We start from the raw sequence: 9,008 nt of genomic DNA on the forward strand, positions 1-9,008 counted from the left end.
AAATTAGCTCCTTCATTAAACTTTTTATGTCTTTTCTCCTATCCATATGGGACTGTTAATCAGTGGATACAACAACTGGGGTAATACTATCATTTTAATTACGGCTATTCGATCTGCCATAGAAGGGGGTAACCTATTCCATATCTTACTTTTTGGGTGAGAATTTTGTAGCGGGTGTCGATCCACGTAGGGTAGTCTCTTCAATCAACCCATCGGGTTGACCATCAGATCATGGGCGCAGGGGATTTAACAGGAGAGTAATGGCTGTTTTTTCATTTCAAAACATTCCATGCAACTAGTTTAATTTCTCGGACAATCCTTTTAAGGAAATATTTATCGGGGCACAATGCACCATTTCTGGGCGCTGTATCCAATGTTTATCTGGACTTCGCTCTGGAAATATAGGACAGTCCACGAGGCAGCACATCATGTCTGGTCAATTCCCCTACTACTCTGTACACTAACATCTTCAAAAGAGAAGAGGAAGGTGCTGATGTGATGTTCAGGTTAGGTATTTGCCGCATTGAAGTTGTATTGTGCTACCCTGTGCAAAGGCAAAACTCCTTTATTGGCATGATGTGTAGATGGTTGGTACTCTATTTGGGTGCGCAGGCTTACTTTGTTGTGTGCTCACTTGGCAAGGTCGGCATTAATGAGTGAAATGTATACAGTACCTTAGGAAAATACAGTGTGAGAAAAAGATGTTAACAGGAGCGCTCCCTAGGGTAATACCTTGAAAAAAAATGTAAACTAGTCTTCTCACCTTGTGAACCTCTTGGTTGATAAGAACATCGACTGGATGCAGTTGTCTCTCTTTTTGTAGATTCTTGTCCTTCTGACACGGAGTACAGTATGTCTCAGGCTGGGGGATTTCTTTGCTGGACTTTGTTGTATGGTGGTGTACGTTCGTCCTGATTATGACCTCTGTTTTTGTAGCAGGAAGATGTCTTTCTTGTTTGGATGTTACTCCATGGGTTACCCAGCCTACTCATTCTTCAATGAATCAGTGACCATGTCCACAATTGATTACACAGGTATAATATAGATTTCATGATAGTTCTTTGGAATTAAAACAAGTTCTTTTTATGTATTTGTCTATCCATTTTTATTAGAAATACAATAAATACATTGAGGTATGTTTTTATTGACATGTGTTGCTATCAGCCACACAGGAAAAAAAATATAAAAGGCCTTGGGAATCTGTAGAGGCAGCTGTTCTACAGGAAAGGGAGTGCAGAGACCCTACCAAACAGGACGAGGGGAGGAAGTCCATTGCCGGGCATCTGAAGAGACTTGCCATTAAACACCCAAAACCATTGTACTTCACCGCAGCCCTGCGAATCATGGACAAGGCTTCATTTTCAAAGACTTCTGGACAGTTGTCTTTTAATTGGATGGATCTTAAAAACCCCTTCTGGACAGTGGGGGATGGGAAGGAGGAGGTGTGGACGGATGACGTTCCGGCATTCTTAGATGGACATTAGTGGTTCATATCTGCTGCCTCTTTAGCTTTCAGGCCTTGATCTGGCACATCCCTTTCCATGGCTGACGTTCTCGACACCAGGGCTTCCTCCTGCTGATGTTGTACGGTACATTCCCTTCAGTTCTGAAACAAGAATAAATAAAATGTCCTAGTGAAGAGTTGCTCTCTTGAAGATATTCCCCGTGACCCACACCAAGACCCTTTGTCTGCCAGGTAGGTAGATAGTGCGTTCTATGTTCAACTAAGATACAAAATTCACAAGTAAATCTGCTCAACTTTAAGATGCGGTTAACAGAAATGTTTAAAAACGGGGACAAATAGGGCGCCAAGCGATGGTAGAATTTTATTTAAATACACGTTTCTGGCACGACTTGTCCCTTTATCTGGTGTTAAACTGACGAAGGGATCAGTCAAGTTTAGTCCTGGACCAGTCCAGTCCAGAAATACAGTCAAAATAAAATGGGCTTTACTTTACTGTCCCCGTGTGAAGTATTTGTGTTACCTTACGCTTACCTATTTTTGAAGGGGAACTCCAAGAAAAATTTGTCATGCAATCAAAGGCGCAGTGCCCACCCAAACTACATCGCAAGATTTAATTTAAAAAATTAGCTTTTATCTATTGGATTACTCCAATATGTAAAGGCCAATATCACTAACAGCTCCTGGCTCAGCCAGCAGAGGTGGGGTCCGGAGCCGAATGGGACCCAGAGCTGCTGAAGGAGGGGGAAGTACATAAAGGGGATTTGTCCGGGGTCTGAATACATTTTAGGGTTTGTTATTAAAGGGGTTTTCCAGGCTTTATAAAAATTGTAATTCAAACTGAAAATTGCACCATTTAGCAAATACCCACCTTCTAATTCTCTGCGGCTCCAGTGCCGGCGGTTCACAATCCCCTGCCGGCCTGTTTACATAGGCTGGACCAGTGATGTCCCGTATCGGCACATGATCGCACTAGTCAATCACTGGCCACAGTGGTCACGTGCCATACTTACTTAGATCACTTCTGCAGGCGATACCCTCCCTCTATACTGTCCTTACTGCAAGGTTTTTATAGTGAGGACAGAATACAGGGAATATCTGGTACACAAAGTGTATTCTCACTAACCCTGCCCCATGACAAGCCATGCCCAATGAACCACGTTCTGTCAAAGGTACGCCCTGTCAAGTCCTGTCTCAATCCATCTGAAACCGAAGTGTCCCTAGAAAGAAATTCCAAATATTGTCAACTATGCTCTATTAGGGTATAGTATGAAGAATCAGTGCAGTAGGGTCTATATACTACTATATACACAAAGCTGCCATGTGCCGAACATTGCAAAACACCCTTTTCATAAAAGAGCGTTAATTCCAGTCCTGCAGTCACCCTGATGACCTTATACTGTGCCAGTACTTGAGGTAGGTGTGCCCCTTTATATATTACTTGCAGCCAGAATTGGCACCGGGATTATCAGCTCATTGACGAATTCTTGAGGTCACATTTGTGTCTTGATGTCACCAGTCTGAACCAATCCTACGCCACTTGATCTTTATAGAATTTTCAGAAAAAAAAATACCCCTAGCAATAAATACTGCATGTAAATAATATTCTCATTACAGTACAACAACAAATAAATGGAAAAAGAGCCATATCCCTATTAGGTCCCGCGGACATCATAGAGGTGGTCCTTGACTTCCAGTCCTGCAGTCACCATGAAGACTTTGTGCTGTCAGTGCAGGCAGAATAAAGCTGACATGGTGACAATGTAATGTTTTATATGTACTACTACTCCCTGTACTGACTGATAGTAGAGAGAATGGACTAAGCTGAAGGATTCCCGACTCTTATCAATTCTTTAAATAGGGAATATGCCCTGAATACTAACCCCAAATTTATATTACATTTATAGTAGGGCAGATTTACTATTCAAATTGAGCCAGAATTATGGCGTACACGTTGTGGGCCATATTTATTAATTGTTTTAGACACATTTTGCGGCGTGCTTTACAAGGGGCGTGGCCTAGAATAAAGGGGCGTGTCTTAAACTAAGCCAACCAAGAGGTGGTATAAGGAAGAGAAAAGTGTCTAACATGTCTAGCAAAATCTATCATACATCGTGCACCACTGTGATAAATTTGGCGCAATTTCTGACTTCCTTGTATCAGTTTACACTGTGTAAAACTCAGATAGTTTTAGGCCCCATGCACACTAACTTATTTTTGCGGCCGCAATTCACCCGCAAATCTGCAGGTGAATTGCGGCCCCATTCATTTCAATGGGCCCATGCACACGACCTTGGTTTCCACGGTCCGTGCATTGCCCAGGAACCTGGACCGCAAAAACAACGGACATGACTTATTACGGTCGTGTTTTGCGGTACAGGCTCATAGAAAACAATGCACGCGGTCATATGCACGGCCTGCGATTTGAGGGTGGCTGTGGGTGACACTCCGCGGACGTACGAGCCGTAAGTCACGGTCAATGCACCTCACTATGGTCGTGTGCATGAGGCCTTAGTAAATCTGCCCCATGGTAATACCAGTGACAGCCCGCTCTTTCCCGGTGGGGTACAGTCCTCCGCACATCTTCATCCACGTCTCATCTTGTCTGTGCCGGATACTTTTCTCCTTATACCTGAGAAGTAACAAAAACAACATCAGAAACTAAAAAAACACAATTCCAAGTATTTCTCCCCATTTCTAAAAATAACATTTCCTGCAGGTGAATAATGGAAAATATAAAGATATAAATATATTCAGGCCTATGTGTCTGTCCAGGGGGTCAGTGAGGGTCCTGCCTGTTATATGTGGGGAGGTCGTGCTGCACAATAACGGAGGGGAAAATGTCTGTACATCAATATATATTTGTCTCTAGGAGCCCCTACAAAGTCTCAGTGAGGGCCCTGTCTGTTATACGTGGGGAGCTTGTATACAGCGTTAGTAACACGCATGTCACTCCAGTATAGATATTTTGGGTGCCGGTTCTTCGACCTCACTGTCCATAGTTTAATTAAACACCTTAAGAAAATGGATCATCACCAAGAAGTTTTATTTAAAGGGGTACTCCCATCTTACAATTTATCTGGGACTCACACCTATGTGGAAAACGGAGGTCTCTCCCTGACCCTGTCCTGCTTTGTTCCCAGATCCCTGTCCCGTCTAATGGCTGCTGATTCCAGGTGGAGAATGACTTGGGAAAGGCCTCGCACGTCCCTCTCTCTATTCTGTTCTATGGAAGTTTCGGAAACAGCTGAGCGCTGTTGAACTATTTGTGTAACTCCCATAGTACAGAACGGAGAGATCTGCGTGCATGCGCATAGGTGGATATCACATAAACGTCTGAGATGGAGAAAACCCTCTAAAGAGATTATTTCATTAAAGGGGTTGTACATAATTAGAAAAATAGAGCTGACGTCTTCCAAAAACAGTGCCACACCTGTCCACAGGTGATGTGCGATGTGTGGACAGCTTAGCCCTATACATTTCAATACAGAAAAGCTGCAATACCACACACAGCCTCTGAACAGAGGTGGCGCAGAGCTTCCATTTGGGTCATAGAGAGGGTCTCCAGCGTGATACCCCCCTCTATGATATCTAAATATCCTTATAGGGCATTTCAGGTGTAACCAGAAATTAAGGTGATACAAAAAAATATTCCATACATGAGATTTCCTTAATGGAGATATTGTAACAATAATTACTGAAAATATGTAATTGACTTTTTCCTCCATTGTAGGAAAAGAACCCGAGAAGCGACGTTTTGGACTACGGAACAGTCGATCCTCCGGATGAAATGCTGTGTGGTTGGAGCGCAGTCCCAGGAGCGCTGGTGTTGATGTGCTGATCCATGTTCTTCTTATCTGGAGCTTGTATACAGAACACGCGATCCTTCTGGTCCGACCTACTAACATATATAAGCACAGCCTAAACACACACGTAATGATATATAATAACATAACATTAACATAACATTACTATGTATCAGCCCTGATACGTCAGTCTCATCATATTTCTGGGGTCCCCGCACACAGGATATACGTTACCTCCTGTGATGATGTCACTTCCCGGTATTTCCTGTATGACATGGCTGCTCTTCCTCTTCCCGTTTCCCTTTCTGATGTATTTCCTCTTCCTGTGTGATAAGACGTGTGCTGTTGCCTCCTGCTGTGTATAACACGAGATGCAACATGTCTTATAAAACATGTAAATAATAATCGCAGAAAGCAAAAAAGATTTTGTTCATTTCCATTCACATCAATGGTTATTTGTTTGCAGCCGTTTTTCTGAGCCATACTTGTCTGTTTTTAGAATCAACTACAGGGAGATTTGAGATGTGGTTTGAGAATTTCTTTCCTATGTAAACCCCACCGATAAGGACAGCTAAGAAGCCTCAGTTATCAGCGAGCGACCCCATCATTAGACTAAGCAGAGTGCCCCCATACAGTGCCAGCAGAGTATTGTCCCTTACACAGTGCCAGTATACTGCCCCCTCATAAACAACACTACCAGCAGAGACCCCTCAATAAACCATATTGCCAGCAAAGTGCCTCCAATAATTAGTGCCAGCAGACTGCCCCCAATAACCACTACAAGCAGAGTTCCCCCTCACAAATAGTCCCAGCAGAGTGCCTTCCTTTATGCAGCTACATCATGTAAGATCTTCCCTAGTTTGGAAGTCTCCAGGACAATCTGGGAGAGAAGACAAGTGTGATGTAACCTGGTTGCAGTGTGTAAATGTAGCCTGAAACATCACGTGTAGCCCCTAAGTCTATGTTCACATGTTACATATTTATTGCAGATTTCCATGGTCAAATTGACACATAAAGTATGAATGTGAATAGGGTTCTAGAAAACGGCATAAACTTGCAGCAGTAACAATCTGCAGTAGATTGTAATGCAAAGGATGCACAGCCAAATATGCTGCAAAAGCCACATGTAATATATGGAGAAATATTAGGCCTAGTTCACACAGAGTTTTTTTGGAGCGTTTTTTTAAGTGGAAAACGCATCGAAAACCGCACCAAAAAACGTCCGAAAACTAATCTTATTGATTTCAATGGGATGCAGAGGCGCTTTTCCCACGAGAAAAAAACACTCACAGGAAAAAGCAGCGTCAAGCCCTTTCTTCAAGCGTTTCCGTCTCTGACCTCCCATTGCCATCAATGGGAGGCAAAGAAAATGGTTTTCGCAGCATTTTTGCCTGCGGTGCTCAATGGCCGTGGTCGAAAAATGCGTAAAAAAAGCGGCAGAAGGAATTTTGAGGCAGATTTTTCCACCTGCAAAAAACTTGGTGTGTAAACAGGGACTTCGTGTCCACATGTGACCTACTCTATCCAATCACAGCTGTAATTCCAGCCAAGGCTGCCTAAGATTATGTTCACACCCCCCACTTCTCCTGCGGTTTGGCCGCTGCAGCCCGATGAGGAGGGATTATAACTAGAAATTGTGGATATAAAGAACATGCAGAGGTTTCTGTGTGACAGTCTAAGGACATGACCAGACGTGGCGGAGTTCTGCATACACTGTCCGCATCAATGCCACACATAATCTGCGTTGCAGATTCTGTCGCGGCTTTGCCTAAAATGGGCATTAAATTGATGCGGACTGGCCGTTGCGTATTGAGGGGGAAAGGGCTTCCCTTCTCTCTATCAGTGCAGGATAGAGAGAAGGGACAGCCCTTTCCCTAGTAAAAGAAAAATAAATTCATACTTACCCGGCCGTTGTCTTGGTGACGCGTCCCTCTTTCGACATCCAGCCCGACCTCCCTGTATGACGCGGCAGTTCATGTGACCGCTGCAGCCTGTGATTGGCCTGTGATTGGCTGCAGCCGTCACTTGGACTGAAACGTAATCCCGGGAGGCCGGACTGGAGGAAGAAGCAGGGAGTTATGGGTAAGTATGAACTTCTATTTTTTTTACAGGCTGATGTATATTGTGATCGGATGTCACTGTCCAGGGTGCTGAAACAGTTACTGCCAATCGTTTAACTCTTTCAGCACCCTGGACAGTGACTATTTACTGACATCGCCTATTAACGCTCCTGTAATTACGGGTGCACACACGTAATCACCCGTAATTACGGGAGCCCCATTGACTTCCTCAGTCTGGCTGTAGACCTAGAGATACATAGGTCCAGCCAGAATGAAGAACTATCATGTTAGTAAAACCAGTACGCTCCGCAGCACACATAACATCTGCGGACTTCATTGCGGAATTTTCACTCTCCATTGAAGTCAATGGAGAAATTCCGCAATGAGTCCGCAACAAGTCCGCTACAAGTCCGCAACAGCCAGTGTATGCTGCGGACACCAAATTCCGCACCACAGCCTATGCTCCGCAGAATTGTCCGCAACGTGTAAACGAACCCAACTAAAAAGCTGTGGAAAGCAATGGAGAAACGTGTACGCTGCGGATATTGCAGAGCAATTCCGCCACGTCTGGTCATGCCCTAAGGCTCTGTTCACATCTGCATTGGGGTCCCGTTCTGACGTTCCCGTCAGAGGTTTCCGTCAGAACAGGACCCTGAGCAGACACAAACTGACACCGACGGAAACCAGGGGTTTCCGTTTCCATCACCATTGATTTCAGTAGTCGACTAAGCTATTGCTTCCGGCAAAACGAAGGGTCCGGAGCACAAAAGAGACAAACGGAAACCACGGGCACCGGCTCCGTCACCATTGAAATCAATGGTGATGGAAACGGAAACCCCTGGTTTTCGTCGGTGTCTGCTCAGGGTCCCGTTCTAACGGAAACCTCCGACGGAACGTCAGAACGGGACCCCAACGCAGATGTGAACAGAGCCTAATATGGATGAGAAAGGGGAGGTGGGACTACTCATTTATTATGCCCTGATACTGAACTGGTATTACTAGTATTATACCCTGTTCTATGAACTCTACCCGCTGGAGTACCCCAAAGATGCTTGTACCACTGATCGAGGTGCTATGTGTTTTGTAGTAAAATTAAATTGGTATTTGATTATTTTTTTTACAGTTAATATTTATTAAAAATTCTGTTTTAAAGTTTTTTGCCTGGCAGTGATAGTTTGATATTTGTCCAAAACCTATTTATTTCCATATTTCATGGATATTATGAGGTGGGACTACTCACCTAACCAGTATGTTCCTGACGGGAGCTGCATGCGTCCATCTCATCAAGTCTCCGATCTCCTGGCAGCTCCACTTTGTACAGATCCTACAATGAAAATCTATGCAAAAAGTTTACACCAAAAAAACAGAAAATTCTACTGCGGAACCAGGATTGTTGTTGTGTGGCAGGGCTGCACCTCGCCCTTCTGCTGCCGGAGGTAAACAGTGAAATAGCGCCCCCACCTGCATCACCATAGAGTGGCCATGTGGGGTAGAGAAAAGATAGCAAAGAAAATATAGAAAACCTTTATGTTTACATGTAGTAGAAATCTATTTAATACAAGTGAATAATATTTATAAAAATCGTAATCACATGCTGCGTTAGGCCTCATTCCCACGACAGGGTTTCCCGGCCGGGTGCCGGCCGTTCATAAATTGGCCGGCACCCGGCTGCATTAGGAA

At 44.1% G+C, this 9,008-nt stretch overlaps 1 long non-coding RNA gene across 1 annotated transcript; it reads right to left on the reverse strand.

Annotated features, from left to right (window-relative positions):
- Positions 1-1,098: 1,098 nt before the first annotated feature.
- Positions 1,099-7,239, reverse strand: LOC142719149 (uncharacterized). Its single transcript, XR_012872606.1, has 4 exons — positions 5,503-7,239; positions 5,161-5,363; positions 4,000-4,094; positions 1,099-1,606 (listed from the first exon to the last, which is right to left on the reverse strand). It is a non-coding gene; the product is annotated as an uncharacterized LOC142719149 (long non-coding RNA).
- Positions 7,240-9,008: the final 1,769 nt, after the last annotated feature.

Source organism: Rhinoderma darwinii, unplaced genomic scaffold (genome assembly GCF_050947455.1).
Source record: "Rhinoderma darwinii isolate aRhiDar2 unplaced genomic scaffold, aRhiDar2.hap1 Scaffold_47, whole genome shotgun sequence".
NCBI lineage: Eukaryota > Metazoa > Chordata > Amphibia > Anura > Rhinodermatidae > Rhinoderma > Rhinoderma darwinii.